Source organism: Mustela lutreola, chromosome 7, assembly GCF_030435805.1.
Source record: "Mustela lutreola isolate mMusLut2 chromosome 7, mMusLut2.pri, whole genome shotgun sequence".
NCBI lineage: Eukaryota > Metazoa > Chordata > Mammalia > Carnivora > Mustelidae > Mustela > Mustela lutreola.
Genome location: NC_081296.1, coordinates 121,034,430 through 121,050,890, shown reverse-complemented (window position 1 = coordinate 121,050,890; position 16,461 = coordinate 121,034,430). Strand labels below are relative to the sequence as shown.

The 16,461-nt window shown below is 46.9% G+C and overlaps 1 long non-coding RNA gene across 3 annotated transcripts; it reads left to right on the top strand.

Moving 5' to 3' along the window:
- The first annotated feature begins 2,457 nt into the window (after positions 1 to 2,457).
- Positions 2,458 to 16,426, top strand: LOC131836721 (uncharacterized). 3 transcript variants are annotated; one of them, XR_009355735.1, is made up of 4 exons: positions 2,458 to 2,502; positions 7,870 to 7,978; positions 13,173 to 14,899; positions 16,270 to 16,426. It is a non-coding gene; the product is annotated as an uncharacterized LOC131836721 (long non-coding RNA). The 3 variants fall into 3 exon arrangements; XR_009355734.1 differs by lacking the exon at positions 2,458 to 2,502 and having other exon boundaries at positions 7,601 to 7,978; XR_009355733.1 differs by lacking the exons at positions 2,458 to 2,502; positions 7,870 to 7,978 and having other exon boundaries at positions 12,464 to 14,899.
- Positions 16,427 to 16,461: the final 35 nt, after the last annotated feature.

Sequence of the window (16,461 nt, the reverse complement as noted above, 5' to 3'; positions counted from 1 at the left end):
ATGCACAAAACAGTCCCCACAACCAAGTCTTGCCTGCCCCAAATGTTAATAGGTTGCAACATTGTGCACTAGAATGTGTGTCTCTGGTGGTGACTTCTTACTTGTATCTTTTAGTCTCCAGTGCTTGGCCTAAAAAGGTGTCCAATGACTGTTTTGAGAATAAATAAGCAAACCGACTGACCGATTATTTCATATACTCTCTATCAGTAGCATGAGACTCACTTTAGAACCACTAACTTAGAACTCAAGAAAGCTGACTAATCGTGAGCGAGCATATAGAAAAGGATGGAGTAACATGTACTTGAATAAAAATTTGCTTCCAGTGCAGAAAAGGACTGATGGGATCCGTCGGAGTGGATCTCAAGTTAGGTCAGGATGTGTGTCTTCGCTGCAGTGCTGTGGTTTTCATGAGCCAGGAGCCTGGGATTGAGAAGGGTTAGGCGAATTCCTCCAATACGCTCACCCGGCAGGCGTTAAACCTTATTGAGGCAGAGAACTCAAGACCCGGCTCCACATCGTACATGGGTTATGGCCAACTTGGAGACAGTACAGAAAAAATCCATGAAAAGGATGAAAGTTCTGGACACCTAGGCTTGAAGAAGGAAGGCCAAAGAAATCGATATTATTTAACCTCAAAAAAGTGATGGCTAAGGGAGTAGGTATTTTCCAATAACACAGGAGGTTGCTAAATGGAGAGAGTGACCACCCCCAACTCTTGGGCACCCAGGGCACAAGGAGAAGAAGCCAGTGGGAGGTGGATGGGAGTGGGAGGGAGATTCAGTGGCTCCTGGACAAAGAAGGGATGGCAAGAATTCGTGGAGTCTCATCGCGGAGAGTCCTGGAGGACTCTGTGTTTCTTATTTGTTCCCTAGATGCAATCCTTATTCCACCACCAGTACTGACGGAGAGCTGGGGAGAGGGCTGCCCAGGCTTTGGATCTTGCTTCTAGAATTTTCCTTTGAACTGGGAAGGCGGGAAAGACAAGAGGAGCCTGGGAGGCAGAAGGAGGAATCTTGGGGAGGGGGAAAAAAAAAGGTGAGAAAGCAGGAGAAAGGAAAGAAAGCAAGAGCAAAGAGGCAGATGGAGAGACATCGGGAAAATGTCGAGGCCTCCGCATCTGGAAAACAGACCGGGGTCTATATTTAGACTGCCATGACTTGCAATAATTTGTGTGAGGGGTGGGGGGAAGGAAAATGTGAAGTTGGCGTCGTTCTGGGGAGGAATGAGTTATAAGAAAAGGATGGCTTGATAGGGGAGAGGCTGAGCCCTTGGCCCTTAGGAAAGGGCGTCTGAAAAGTGCAGGCTATCAAGGGTGAGCGATGGTGTTTGCCGAGACTCGCTCAGCTCATGTCCCTGTCCCCAGCCGAGACTTCCCTGGCATTCCTGGGTGTCCCAGGTATCTGGCCACAGCACCAAGATGTGTCCGTGATGATGCAGGGTGCTTTCTGGAGAAGGAAGGGCCGAGGCAGAGGCTCTGCAAGGGGCCTCAGGAATATGTGAGCAGCACTCTGTAAATCCTAGGAATTTGTATATATTGCTGAGGCCTTTCTCCAGCTGGATTATAAATAGAGGATTAGTTCAAAGGCAGACAGCCTTTTAAAGAGATGGTGCCAAGCAAAGCCTGCAAACCAAATACAGTAAAACCTCCATAAGCCCCTATTGGTTTATTCCAAATAGCATCGAAGTCAAAGTAACAGCATTTCCTGGGCTAAGTGCCCCAGTGTCTTTTCAGGGAAAGTCTGGAGGGTTCCAGCAGATCTGTCATGAAACCTCTGTTAACCAAAGAGAAAACTGTCATTGTCATTGCTAGCACCCTATACTTTTGCCTTTTGAAACATCACATTTTAAAAAATGCAATCATTCTGGGTGGAAATCTTTCTTTAAGAGAAGTCACGTACTTCCCAGTTTTTAAGATAGGATCTATGGATTTTAATTTAACATTTTTGTTCTTCCCAGGATCATTTTGATCAGCTTTTGTCACTGTGCTGTTATTCCAGCAGGGTCTAAATCTTTGAGATACGTGTGGTCATTTGTTTCTAGTTCAAGTGGGTTCATGTTACATTCTTTTGGGGTTCCTCGGTCTACTTTTTTTATCATGGAACATGCCATTTCATGCCTTTGGTGACCTCATGACCCAGCTTCTTTTAGTCTGCTCTGGGTTGAGAAACCAGATAGGCAAACTCGTTAAAATTCTATGCAAAGAAAAAGTAAGTAGATTATGAGTGAAGAACTTAGCCTTTTCTCTTCCACTTGGATTCATCCAGTCTTTCGTAGAGGGTAATAGTTCATCTAGCTCCCTGGGGACAGTTGCTTTGAATTATATGCTACTTTAAATAAACCAATATGAGCCCATGAAGATAATTTTGGCTGCTTAGACGTCACTTGGCTTCTCTCCAGGTTCTGGGCTGATTTTAGAGAGTGAGGTGTTTGGGGAATTGTGTTCTGGGTAGATGAAGTCTTACCCCGTTTGCAGTCTACATTCCCAAGGCCCTTGCATTTGAGGTAAGTGGGTTTTTTTGCTTACCTATATTTGAGGTTGGTAGAGTGATTAAACCCAGTGTAAGAAAGAGATTGTAAACCATCACCCTGGCCACTTGTTCATTAATGGCTCATTTTCTATCTCCTGGAAGTAGATGGGGACTTATGAGCAGGATGCTGAGCAAAAGGGGCACATTAAAGTACAGAAGGAGGGTGCCTGGGTGGCTCAGTCAGTTGGGCATCTGCCTTCAGGTCAGGTCATGATCCTGGAGTGCAGGGATCAAGCCCCAAATCCAGCTCCCTGCTCGGCAGAGAGTCTGCTTCTCCCTCTGACACTCACCACTCCCAGGCTCTGTCTCTCTTTCTCAGATAAGTAAAAAGAATGGAAAAAAAAAAAAAAAGTACAGGAGGATAAGGGCACCTGAGTAGGTTAAGTCTCCAATTCTTGATTTCAGCTTAGGTCATGATCTCAGGGTTATGAGACTGAGCTCCTGGTCAGGCTTTGAGTCTGCTCAGATTCTCTCCTTCTTTCTCTCTGCTCCCCCAACTCTCTGCTCACATGCACTCTCTTTCTCTCAAATAAATAAATAAATAAATAAATAAATAAATAAATAAAATCTTAGGTGGGGGGGGAAAGAGTGGGAGGATAGTGACTCCAAGGTATTGAGTTATATTGTTCAGGGAAGCAAGAAGAAACTGGATATTCAAAATGGCTGAAAACAGGCCAAGCCAGCCTGGGAGGGCCCAAAGGTCCTTGAGTTGTTTTTGGCATCTTCTGATTAAGCAGTGAAACTCTTTCTGTGGTTAATTAGATTTGATGCTTTGTAAAGTCCTCAAACAGCTGATTTCCCATCAGCAAAGACTAGACATTCCTGAGAGACATTAGGCTCCATGAGGGAAAGTGACTTTATATTCTCATAGGCCAATAGGCCAAGAGGTGACTCTCAGAGGCCCTGCAGCCAGGCTGTCCCCTCAAGGCAGCCCTGTCAGCAAATCTCACATTCTTTCAGCAGTGTCCTGAGAAGTGTTCTTCCTGACTCCTACATGGGAGCTCGGGGTCAGGCTTATTCTGCTCTCATATCGGGATCAGATTAAAAGACAGTTGGTCTTTTTGCTGAAGGTGTTCCTCATGGGCAGTCTTTCCCACATGCAGATCTGAGGAAATCTGTCCTCAGCAGCCATGTTCTACAGCCCATGCCTCATCTTCCCTCTTAATGTGATTGGACCAGGGGTAGGCATCTGAGCCAAGGATGACCACTAATTGGTGACTCACCAATGATGACCAGTGACTGGGGTGGCCTGGCTCACAAAGATGAGCTGAGGTAAAGAAATCCTTTCAGAGGAATCTAGGATCAAAAATGGAAAGACCGGGCCAACTGGCAATGGACACTGGGGTGAAAATGTAGCTGTGGAGTGGGGACCCTGATGTTTGTCTGGAAGCTGACCATACTTTGGTGAAGGGGAAAGAGGGCGTGTTTCCTGAGAACAAGAAGAATGCAAAACCAGGGAGAGAGAGGTGTGTAGGTTCCTCACAGCCCAGCTGTTCTCATGAGTCTGCTTAAGCTTGTGTTTCTGTCTGGGGATTTCTAAGAGCTACGGCCTCTGCAACAAAAAGGGTTTCGTCTAAGACTCCTGCTATCTCTTTTAAACACTTTTTTGCATGCCCGGAGCTTGAGGCTGGACCCATCTTAATGTGTGCTTCTCAAACCTGAGGACTTCCATGTCTGACTTTTCCCCAGAGGACCCATTTTCCAAGGCTTTAGTCCTTAAGTTGTCTTTTTCTCATCCCTCCTAAAGATTTCCAAATCCTTCATGTTCCAATGCTTTGACTAGTATAATGGTTGCCCCTGGGGATGGCCAGTATTTGTTTCCATGCACATTGTGCTCCTGGCCATCTGTCCTAGAACTGCACTCTGCTTGATTTCCTAATGACAGAGTTGTCCTCTGGGCTGACTCACAGCTCTGCTTCTCCCTCCCCCAGTACCTTCCCCAGGGTCATCGCTGTTACAAGATGTCAGGGCAGGAAGGGACTTAGCAGTCATCTAGACCAACCCTGTCATTTTAGTAATGAGGAAACTGAGTCCCACAGAGACTACATAACTTGCCCAAGGTCAGGCAAAGTTGAATAACTTGATTTTCTCTCACTGTGTACGTGCGCGCCGCACATGAGAGTTTTTGCCAACTTTGAGCTTCATCTCAATAGTTTAAAAATTCTTCAAGCTTCAGAGGGCGTTTTGAAGTGTGCATATTCAAATTCAAATACATTATTTGTAATCCTTGGTGACTGATCGAGATGAATGTGAAGATGTTCCGCAGAACCCTGTAAATGCCTACGGTAAAATGAACCCACAAATATCCTACCAATACTCATCTTTTATATGGCTGATCTCTGAAGTAGGATATGTGCAAGCTCATTTATTGGGGTAAGTGAAAAAGATTAGGATGTCTATTAAAAATTTTTTTTTACTATAATACATACAGTATAAACACAACATACACATATATATTTTCAAGTCTACAATTTTTTTTTGTAATAAGCATGTGCAATCGACCTTAACACACAGTTCAAGGTCACAGTTGCTGTTCACAAAAAGACTGTTAAACATGAGGGAGATTGTGTAAATTCACCCTAACTCTGCTTTATGCAATCCCACTGGAAGAGGAGGAGTATTTGTCCTTCACAACTGGAAACTCAACAAGAAGAAAATGATACAATATTCATTTTTTCCCTAAAGATTTTATTTTTTTTAAGTCATCTCCACACTCAGTGTGGGGCTCAAACCTACAACCCTGAGCTCAAGAGAGCCAGGCACCCCTACAAAATACTTTCAATAAAAATTAATTTGGCACTCTTAACTTTTCCTTTTTTTTTTTTTTTTAACTTCTAAGGAAAATAAGAAGAGACAACTACTTTGTTACCATGAAAATACTTTTTTGTATCTTAAATAGAAAGCCACAGCTATATTTAATGGCACAACATTAGATGAATTCTTGTTAAATGCAAGGATAAAGAAGGATGCTAGCTACTACTTTACTATGCAGTTTTATTCTGTAACAATAATTTTGAAGTTTCCTCCCATGTAGTAACATACAATATGGCAATAGGAGGTAAAACTCTTGGAAAGGAGAGAAACAAAATTAAGCTGCAGTAAAACTGATTAATGTAAGCTACAAGAGTAACTACCAACAAGAAAAACAAATCATGTCAACATCCTCCAATGATCTGAGAATACACAGATAGAAGTTCCTTTATATTTAGAATGTTAATGTTGGAAGAAATCTTCAAAATACATCTGACCTACAGAAGATGCACAATAAATACTTGTTGAATGCATGAACGATTAAATGACATAAATAAGGTCACTTTAAGAAAAATGGATTTAGAAGCTCATTGCACATTGTTTCCAAATAAACTCCATATGGTTTAGAGAGTTAAATGCAAAAAAACAATCAAAAGAATCTGTACAGATATCTAGAAGGAAATATAGGTGTATAGATACATTTAATCTCTAGATGAGGAGGGACTATAGGCCATGGCAAGAAAGATTCATGAAAGAACTGGAAATCTGATTAGGTGTAATGTTTTACATGTGTTTACTTTGGAAAATAGTAGACAATTAAAAAAGCAAACAACGAACTGGGAGAAATATTTGTAGCAAAATGGGAAACACATAAGGTATTATCTTGGAAGAGTCCCTGTAGATTGACAAGAAAAACAAAAATATAAGCCAAGTCAGGAGCATGGAGTTAACATAAAAAGACCAGCCTTGGGAAACGAAGGGTCAGTTTTACTGACGATCAAAACTTTTTGAATGATCATTTTTTTATCAGAGAAGCAAAATTTTGTTTCTTTATCCTTTTATCAAAAAAATTTACTTTATTAAATATTATTTAATTTTTAAACTTAAATTCAAGTTAGTTAACATATAGTGCAGTATTGGTTTCAGGAGTAGAATTTAGTGATATAACACCGAGTGCTCATCGTATCGCGTGCCCTCCTTAATGCCCATCACCCAGATACCCCATCCCCCTACTCACCTCCCCTCCAGCAACCCTCAGTTTGTTCTCTATAGTTAAGAGTCTCTTATGGTATCCCTCCCTCTCTGTTTTTATTTTATTTTATTTTTCCTTTCCTTCCCCTATGTTCATCTGTTTGGTTTCTTAAATTCTACATATGACCCAAATCATATGATATTTGCCTTTCTCTGACTGACTTTTTTCGCTTAGCCTAATACCCTCTAGTTCCATCCACATTGTTGAAATAACTCAAAGCTGTCACCTTTGTAAAGAAACAGGCATTTTCATTCACTCTTGGGGGAGAGGAAGCTGGCCTTGTTTTACTGAAAAGACCTTTGGCCATAGGCATCCAGAGCCTTGAAAACACTCATCAATTTTGTTCCATTAATCCCACTCCTGGGAATTCTACCTTTGGTAAATTTGCTAGATTTAGCAAATAAAAATATATAGGATAATCAGTTAAATTTGAATTTCAGGCATATAATGAGTACTCTTTAAGGATAAGTTTGTTTCTGACAATAGTTTGGGCAACTTACACTATAAAATTACCCATTGTTAATCTGAAATTCAAATTTAACTGGGGATCCTGCACTTCGCCTGTCGATCCCTGCTTATGGAAATAATCTAAACTGCAGCAAAGATTTATGCACAAAACAAAGATTGTGTTTGCAATTTTATTTATAACAGCAAAAATACACAGAGAAAAAAATTCCTAAACTTCCAGCAATAGGAGAATGAGAGAGGGGTCTGTGTCCGAAGTTGGTTTCTTAAAAAAATATTTATTTATTTTTAAGATTTTATTTATTTATTTATTTGAGAGATCACAAAGAGGCAGCAGAGAGAGAGAGAGAGGGGAGGAAGCAGGCTCCCTGCTGAGCAGAGAGCCCGACGTGGGACTTGATCCCAGGACCCTGAGATCATGACCTGAGCTTAAGGAAGAGGCTTCACCCACTGAGCCACCCAGGCGCCCCTGTGTCCAAAGTTTTTAATGCCAATACTTACAAAAGAAAGTAAACTTTAAAACCCAGCAGGGGCCCCACACCCATTAGGATGCGACTATCAAAAAACCCCAGAAAAGAACAAGCATTGGGAAGGACGTGGAGAAGAAATTAGAACCGTGGGTGTGGCTGGTGGGAATGCCAATCTGTACAGCCCATGTATGAGAAGGTATAAAACATTAAAAATAGAAGTATCATGTGATCCTGCGACTTCACTTCTGGGTATATCCCCAAAAGAAGTGAAAGCAAGGTCTCCAGGAGATGATGTGCCCACCCGTGTTTATAGCAGTATTACTCACAAGAGCTAAAGCAGGAAGACAGCCCACGTGCTTATTGGCGGGGGCATGGATAAGCGGAATATGGCATCTGCCTGCAGTGGAACGCTGTTCCGATGTAAAAAGGAAGGCAGTGCTGAGATGGGCTACAACACGGATGACCCTTGAGGACACGACGCTGGGTGACCCAAGTCTGTCACAAAAACACAGGTACTGTATGATTCCACGTTCAGGAGATGCTGGGAGTAGTCAGAATCCTAGAGACAGACGGTAGAAGGGCGCCTGCCAGGAGTCGGGGAGGAGGAATGGGGAACTGGCGTTCGAAGGGGACAGTTTCAGTTCTGTCAGATGATAAAGAGTTCTGGAGATGGACGGCAGTGATGGTCGCAGGACACTGTGCATGCACTTAGTGTCCCCCAACTGCATACTTAAAAATGGTTTAGATGGTAACTTTTAGCATATTTTACCACAGTAAAAAAATTTTTTTAAAAACAGAAGAGGGGGGCCAGAGCTATGAGCCCAAGTGCATAAAACAATACACTCAGGAGAGAAACACAAAATGTCAACAAGGGCCCTCCTGAAGCAGTGACACGAGGGGTAATTTTTATTCTCTTCTTGGTACAGTTCTGTTTTGACTAATTCTCCAGCATGAGCACACAAAACCTTTTTGGGGGGTGGAGGGGGTGGTCAGTAAAACCAATTAAGAAAAAGAAAATAAAACAAAACTGACTCAGGGTCTGATGGAAACCTGCGTTGCCAAGTTTGATGCCACAGCTAGGAGGGTGGGAAGGGCTGATCCCCAAGGGGAGCCGGGAAATGTCCTGGAGGCAATACTTCAAGCTTTCTCTCCTCTTCAGGGTGTGATTCTGGAAGGAGGACAACCCTTAGGGTGGTCTGTGGGCTTCAGAAGGTAGTAGGGAAACCTGTTTCCAGATGGGGCCCCAGGAGGGCCTCCATGCCTCAGAGGTTTGCTGCCCATGGCCCTTAGATGGTCTCACAGAGAAGGGTTCCCAGGGGTGGTTTTAATGGGGCCGGCGGTGGGGTGGGAGGTATGGGAAGAGAAGTGGCAGAAAGAGATAGGTCCTATAGCCACGTGACCTGGAGCAGGCCCTACAGCAGGGGTCCTGGGCCATGGTCAGGCACTGGAAGGGGGGAGCAGACACATGACCCTGCATGGCCCTCCCCCACCCCCAAAGACCATAGGGACAGACTTCAAGTCTGAGTATCCAGTAGTGCTCACTGCATGACTTACGATGAATAAGTAAATGCTTATTGCATGAATGAGGATGCCATGATGACCAGGGTAAGCCTAAAACAAGGCCCAGGAAGAGGAAGGGAGAAGAGGAAGTCTTGGGACAGAAGAGGAGGGAACAGATGGAGGCAGACAGTGGCAGAGTGCCCCCATAACAAAGAATAGGCAGCTCTGGCGAAAGGCTGGCGACCCATCCTGGGAAAGTCCAAGTCCAAAAACGGAAGCTGAGAGATGGCGACTTTCTGATTCTAGAACCTTCTCTCATGCAGAGAGGCCCTGTCCCCCTTCCCATCTCAGTTTTTCTACCCTGGGAACCTGTGTCTCTGCAGGGAGTGGGACGGCTGGGACCCGATGCTGTTGGGCTTGAGGCGTGGCCTTCGAGGAGGGGTGGGTGACCCTCCCAGACCTTCCAGAGAAGGGAAGATGGAGGACTGGGCTGGTTTCTTTCCTGGCACGTGTTTAGCGTCAATGGTATTTTCCGTGAGTTATGTGTTCTGAACACGTGTGCCACTTCCGCAGAGGACCAGGATAAAAGGAAGTGATACAGGCAGACCTCGTCCTAGTGCACTTCACTTTATCGTGCTTTGCAGATACTGTGATTTTTACAGACTGAAGTTTCAAGACTGCCATGGAGGAAGTAACTGCAGATGTGGTGGAAATAGCCGGAGAGCTTAGAATGAGAAGTAGAGCCTGGAGATGGGACGGAATTGTGGCAATTTCGTGATCAAACTTGGACAGATGGCGGGGGGACGGAGTGGCTTCCTGCAGATGAGCCAGGAAAGTGGTTTCTTGAGGTGGGATGGTCTTCTGGGGATGGTGCTGCCAAGACTATTGAACTGACCACCAAGGATTTATTTAATTAGTTAATTAATTAATTTAAAAAAATTTTTATTTATTTGAGAGAGAGACAGAGAGAGAGAGAGCATGAGAAGGGAGAAGGTTGGAGGGAGACGCAGACTTCCCCCTGGAGCTGGGAGCCAGATGCAGGACTTGATCCTGGAAGTCTGGGATCATGACCCGAGCCGAAGGCAGTTGCTTAACCAACTGAGCCACCCAGGTGCCCAACCACGAAGGATTTAGAATATGACATAAATGCATTTGATAAAGCAGCCTCAGGGTTTGAGAGGATGGACTCCAATTTTGGAAGAAGTAAAGTGCCCTCGAACAGCGTGGCATGCTACAGAGAAATCGTTCGCAGGAGGAAGAGTCAGCTGACATCGTGAGCTCTGTTGCTGTCTTATTTTAAGAAACTGTCACAACCACCTAACAGCCAGCAGCCATCGACATCAAGGGGAGACTTTCCATGGGCAAAACAATTACGACTCACTGAAAGCTCAGTTGATGGTTAGCACTTTTTAGCTATGAAGTTTTTTTTTTTTTTAAGATTTTATTTTTATTTATTTGACAGAGAGAGAGAGAGAGATCACAAGTAGGCAGAGAAGCAGGCAGAGAGAGGGGGGGAAGCAGGCTCTCCACTGAGCAGGGAGCTCCATGTGGGATTCAATCCCAGGACCCTGGGATCATGACCTGAGCGGAAGGCAGAGGCTTAAACCACTGAGCCACCCAGGTGCCCCATATTTTTTTTTTTTAAAGATTTTATTTATGTATTTGACAGAGAGCACAAGCAGGGGGAACAGCAGGCAGAGGGAGAGGGAGAAGCAGGCTCCCCACTCAGCAGGGAGCCCAATGTAGGATTCAATCCCAGGACCCTGGGATCATGACCTGATCAGACACTTAGCCGACTGAGCCACCCAAGTGTCCCAGCCACGAAGTATTTTTTTAATTAAGGTATATGCATTTTTTTTCAAGACGTGATACTACTGCACATCTAAGAGACTACAGAAGAGTATAAACATAACTTCTATATGCTCTGGGAAGCCAAAACATCTGGCAGGTTTTATTTCAGTGACCTGGGACGGAACTGGCGGCTTCTCCGAGGTGTGCCTGTGAAGGGCAGGGAAGGAGAGAGATTCTACTGTCCACCTGTGACCACTTCTTCACCTTCCTCTTTCAATGAGGAAATAGGACGGCCCAACTAAAGTACTTACTTATTTTATAGGCATCTGGTTTAATCTTTATTCCTTTGCTGCTGCCATGCTCCTCTGGGCTCCCCTTCTCCTTGTAGCACCCAAAGCAGAGTTGACAATGATGTTCATAGCTGTGGTGGCCACATAGATCCCGCCGACTTCTTCCGGACACTTCTATCAGGTGCCCTTCCAGGAGCCTCAGACCCACCATTTCCCGAACAGAACTCCTTGTCTTCCCCCCAGACCGGCACTGCTCTGGCCTCAGTGGCTGGAGGAGGCACCCCCTTCCCAGATGAGGGAGGCAGGAATCACCGTCCTCTCGATATTTCTGAATTGGCAAAATGGTCAGGGCCTCTGGCTTTGTGTTAAAGTCCTGGCTCTGCCTCTCACTAGGTGTGTGGCCTTGTGGCTGTTTCCTCACCTTTCTTAGTCTCGGTTCTTGCATTTATTAAATGGGTATAAAGAATAAAGACAAAGCCCTTTGTAAAGCCCTTAGCAAGTGGCCGGCACATAGGGCACCTGTGTGGTAAGAGATGTTGTCATTACTACTAACACTGTCCTCTACAGACGTTGATCGTCTTGTATCTGAGCTGGGTCTTGGGCTTGCTTGCCTCTAGCCTCCTCTCTTGAAGCCTCCCTCCCAAGTAGCAACCAGGATGAGCTCAGCAGTGTACACAGAAGACCATTATCAGTCTCCTGCTTAAAGCTCTGTGGTCTGCTGCCACACGGGCTAGTCCCCACGCTCAGGGTCCTGCAGACACCTCCCGTCGTATCGCCCACCCGTTCTGCTTCAATTTCATGGTCAGAGACACTAAACTCTGAGACTCCTGCCTCATCTGTGTCCCAGCACCAGCTCCAACACACACATGGTGCTGCTGCTCCTCACGGCTCCTCTGCTCTTAGGAGTACCTCGGTCCCTGCATTTGCCACACTGTAGTTTAGGACCTGCTGGTATGTCTGTCACCTGTCAGAGACGAAGCTTCTTGGGGGTAGGAATTTTGTTTGGATCCTTTAGATATTCAAAACCCAGTGAAGTCCCTGGCCCTCAGTGGGTGCCCAGTAAATGTTTGCTGCATGACTTACCGAGTATCGACACCAAGTGAAAGTCTTTACAGAACAGGTTACTGCTGACCCTTACGACAAACTTGGAGAGTAAGTACCAGTATGCCCATTTCACTGATGGGGAAACTGAAGCTCAGAGAGGTTACGTTTGATCAAGGTTAAGGTGGCTACATCTGGATTCGAACCCAGATCTTCTGACTCCTAACCCATATTCCTGCCGCTGCACCACAGCGTGTTGTTAAGCAAAAATAAAGCCTTCCCAGGGGCTCTTGGGACGTGCTTACGGAAGGTGCTTGGGAATCACTGTTGGCTGCTTTCCAAAGCCTTGAGAGCTGGCTCAGCCCCACCGCTGTGGGGCTGTGGGACTCCAACCGAAGGGCTCTTTTTCAGTCCCCCTTCCTTAAAGTCTGCAGTAGTGATGGAGTCTATTTTCCAAGCTGCCTCCTTCTGCTTTCCTTCTCTGGCTCCTCCCCCACCTACAAAATGTGGACACTCTCCCTGCTTCCCCGTTTGCATCTCTGTTGCCTACACCCTCCTTCTGATCTCAGTCCCTGTCCCTGTTCTGTGGCAGAGATGACCACCAGGTTGCCATGCCCCCCTGCAGAGACGTATGGCCAGTGGGGGACTCCCCGTCCAGGTCCCCTGCATGTGGGTGGGGTCAAGAGGCTGAGGTCCGGCCGATGCAATGTCTGGCTCCGGAAAACCACCTCTGAGATCCTCCATGTTCTGTGGCAGATGGTTGTCTACTGAAGGGTGAGCCCCACAGCTTCCCTCAGTCAGAATCCTTGCATGACCACAGGAGCAGAGCCCCACAGGTTGGCGTTCTGTGAGCAAGAAATGAACTTCTGGTGTGTATCTCAGGCTGGGGAGGCTGTTGCAGTAGCCAGGAGGCCTCCACTAAGATCCCTAACTGACCTTCGTGTTCCTGAGCTCTCCCCACCCCAGGAGCCTCCTCCTTCCTCTCTCCCCTATATCCCATTGCTAACCCAGTCTTCCTTCAGTCCATCTGGGGCGTGTCCCTGTCTTGCCTCCGAGTCTTCAGCGACCTCCTTCTCATCTACAGACACAAGGACAAGCTTCTGGAAGAGGCATGGAGACCTCAAGCCCCTGGCTTTTTCTCATGTGAAATCAGAATACTCAGAGTTGCCCAAATGTATCCTGCCCATGCTCATGTTTTCTGTCTTCGTCAAAATCCCTCATTTAGAATCCCTCCTTCTCTGACTTTTCGGGTCATCCGGCCGTACCAACTGAGGAGCGCCTACCGTCCTCTGCCTGTGTGTCACCCAGGGCCCTCCCTGTCTGTCCCACCCTGCAGGTGTGTGTGCTCACTCCTACCTGACTGTTGGCGCCCCGAGCACACGCCCAGGCCCCCACCGTCACCCCTGGGCCAGCCAGATTCCCCTCCCTGCCTCCCCGCCCCCCCGCCCCCATCCCCGGCAAGGCTCCATCTTTCTTTCTCGAGGGTGAGGCTGGGGATTGTGGAGTATACACAACCAGCTCATCCATCTTCCTCCTCCCAACACACTCACAGGGCTGGCTGGGTGACCTTTTGCATCTGTGGATTCCCCTCACGTTCTCTCTCTTTTTTTTTCTTTTCCAACACGGGGTCTTGGAGCTCGCTCTGAGGCCTGGCCGGGCTGGGAAGAAGTTGTCTGCGCAGTTATATTTAGGCTAGCAGAGCCATCAATCCAAGCCTTATTTCAGCTGGATCCCCCAGCACGTCCCCACCCACTCCTAACGAGAGGCCGATCGCCTCCTCCGGGTCGCAGGCTCCATTTCCGACCTTCACGTGGCCCACACATGTGTGAGCGTGTGGTAGATGTCCGTGAACGCTCGCCCTCCCCGGCCACGTTCAAAGGAGGGTCTCTCTCCTCTTCAGGCCTTCCTTCGCGGGGACTTTTCTCTCCCTTCTGTCCTGAGGATCTTGTGACCTTCTTCAAGCCCTCTTCCCTCCCAGATTAGCCAGCAGCAAACCTCGTTGATGGGGAAGACATGGCCTCCTCCAGAGCTTCTCGGTCCTGTCTTTCTCCTTGCCCACAGGGCGGCTGCCCTGGCGGTCATGGGGGAGAAGCAGGCAGAAGACAAAGACCAGACACTGAAGCAGAAAGCAGGGTTGGCAGTCAGCTAGAACGTGGGAGGAAGGGCCCGCGCATGAACACGCCTCGTGAGCCGCTTGTGCGTGTCTGCGGGTGTGCACACGCGTGTGGAGCGCACCGAGGGCGCACGAGAGGCCGCGCACGGGAACACTGGGGCCGACCCTTCCTACTCCTTGACTTGGCGACTGCAGCCCTGGTTCATTTCCATCCCCACTGATGAAACGCTTCTTTATGTCTTATTCACATCCTGTCTTGACTACCACAATTGTCTCCTTGCCGGGCCCACATGTCTCTCATCACCAATGGGATCCAAATGTTGCTGACAAAATAATCTCGCTGCCTTTGTGCTGCAGTCACATTCCTTCACTTTTCCAAAGTTTTCTCCGTCTCCCATCCCTGGACGAATCGCGCACACGGACCACCGCCTCTCTCTGCGTCTCCGTTTCCCCCTCGGCTCCGCTCCCGGTCCTCTCTCTGTTTCTTCTATGGGCTCCTTTCCCTCCTCTGGCTACTCCTGGGCTCCCGGCTCAGGCGGGCCTGTGCCGGTTTCCTGGCACGAGCTCCCTGCACTGTGTGCTCTGTCAGCCAATGTTTATGGAGAGTGACAGGCACTCTTCTAGGCACTGGAGTGAAGCAAGATACAAAACTGAGGACAGCGGTCAGCAAAGAAAAACAGAATGGCCTGTCGAGGACTGTAAGTACCACGAAGGAAATGAAAGCAGAGAGAGCCAGCTCTGTCTGGTACAGGGTGGTGGGGAGGTCCTCCCCCAGGACACCAGGAATCTGCTCCCCACCTTTCTTCCATGCGGGGCTCAGGACTGGCCTAACATGCTCCTGCTTTGCCAGAGGCCTCCCCTCCCACCCTTCTCTTTGTTTGGATCATGTTGACCTTGACCTTGAGATCAGGGAAGGCACTGGGCATAGCAGGAGACCTGTGCATTATTGGTTCATGGAAGATTCACTGGGCAGAAGGAACCAAGCGTGCACACATGACTCCCCAAACACAGGCCCAGGCCTCTTGTGTTGCCTTGCCCAGAACATCTGAATGGTGCGTGGGAGCTCTGCTTGAGTGCCCCATCAATGTCCGAATTGTGTCTCCCCTTTCCTGGAATCAGGGAGCATCCATTGGCATTGGTGATCTGACTCTATCTGCTTGGGCCAGGCCTCCCCCTGTTCCAAAGACCATAGAGCCCACTGCATGGCTGCTTGATGCCCAGTGGTGCCATCTTCAACTTTTTTTTTTTTTTAATGATTTTATTTATTTACTTGACAGATCACAAGTAGGCAGAGAGGCAGGCAGAGAGAGAGAGAGAAGGGGAAGCAGGCTCCCTGCTGAGCAGAGAGCCCAATGCGGGGCTCGATCCTAGGACCTTGAGATCATGACCTGAGCCAAAGGCAGAGGCTTAACCCACTGAGCCCCCCAGGCGCCCCATCTTCAGCTTTGAACAGCCTAAAGGAGAAGCGTCAATGAACAATTTTATTAGCAAGTGAAACGACAAACATTAAATTAATATCAATCACAATTACAACCCGTTTTTTAACAAAATTGTCATCTCTGGCTGATTTCCTTCCTGGGAGGGGAAAGTCTAGGAGGAGTAGGAAGATGAGGTCTGGTTTTCCGTTTAGATTGGGACCAAAGTTATGGATTGCTCATCTTTTCACAGAGGCTCTCGGGCAGCCAGCTCACTAGGGATAGCCATGTTGCCCATAACAATTGTCCTTGGCTCAGGTCTCCTAACACAGTCTAGCTGGATCCTCCCCCCATCATTCGTCAGCCACCAGCCTCCGCAGGCTACCCGCAACCAGGATGTGGCCGTCTGAATCCATGCACGTTGCAAGTATAATACACCCACCAGATTTTGAAGGCCAAGTACAAAAAAGCAAACACGAAACACCTCACAGATTATTTTTATATTGATTACACGTTGAAATGATATTTTGGGGCTCAATAAAAGGTATCGTTGTATGATAGTAGATAAACATTGTATATGTAATAATACTTATAAATGAAATGTATTTTTAAAATTAATTTCATCTGTTCATTTTTACTTTTTCTTTTTCCAGGATGGTATTTTGAAGTCGTCTCTACACCCAGCATGGGCCTCACACCTCCAGCCCCAAGATGAAGAGCCGTACCGTATGCTCCCCTGACTGAGCCAGCTAGGCACCCCCATTTTTACCTTATTAATGTGGTTATTACAAAATATAAAATTGCATATGGGGTTGTCTTTGTGGCTGCATTACCTTTGTATCTGG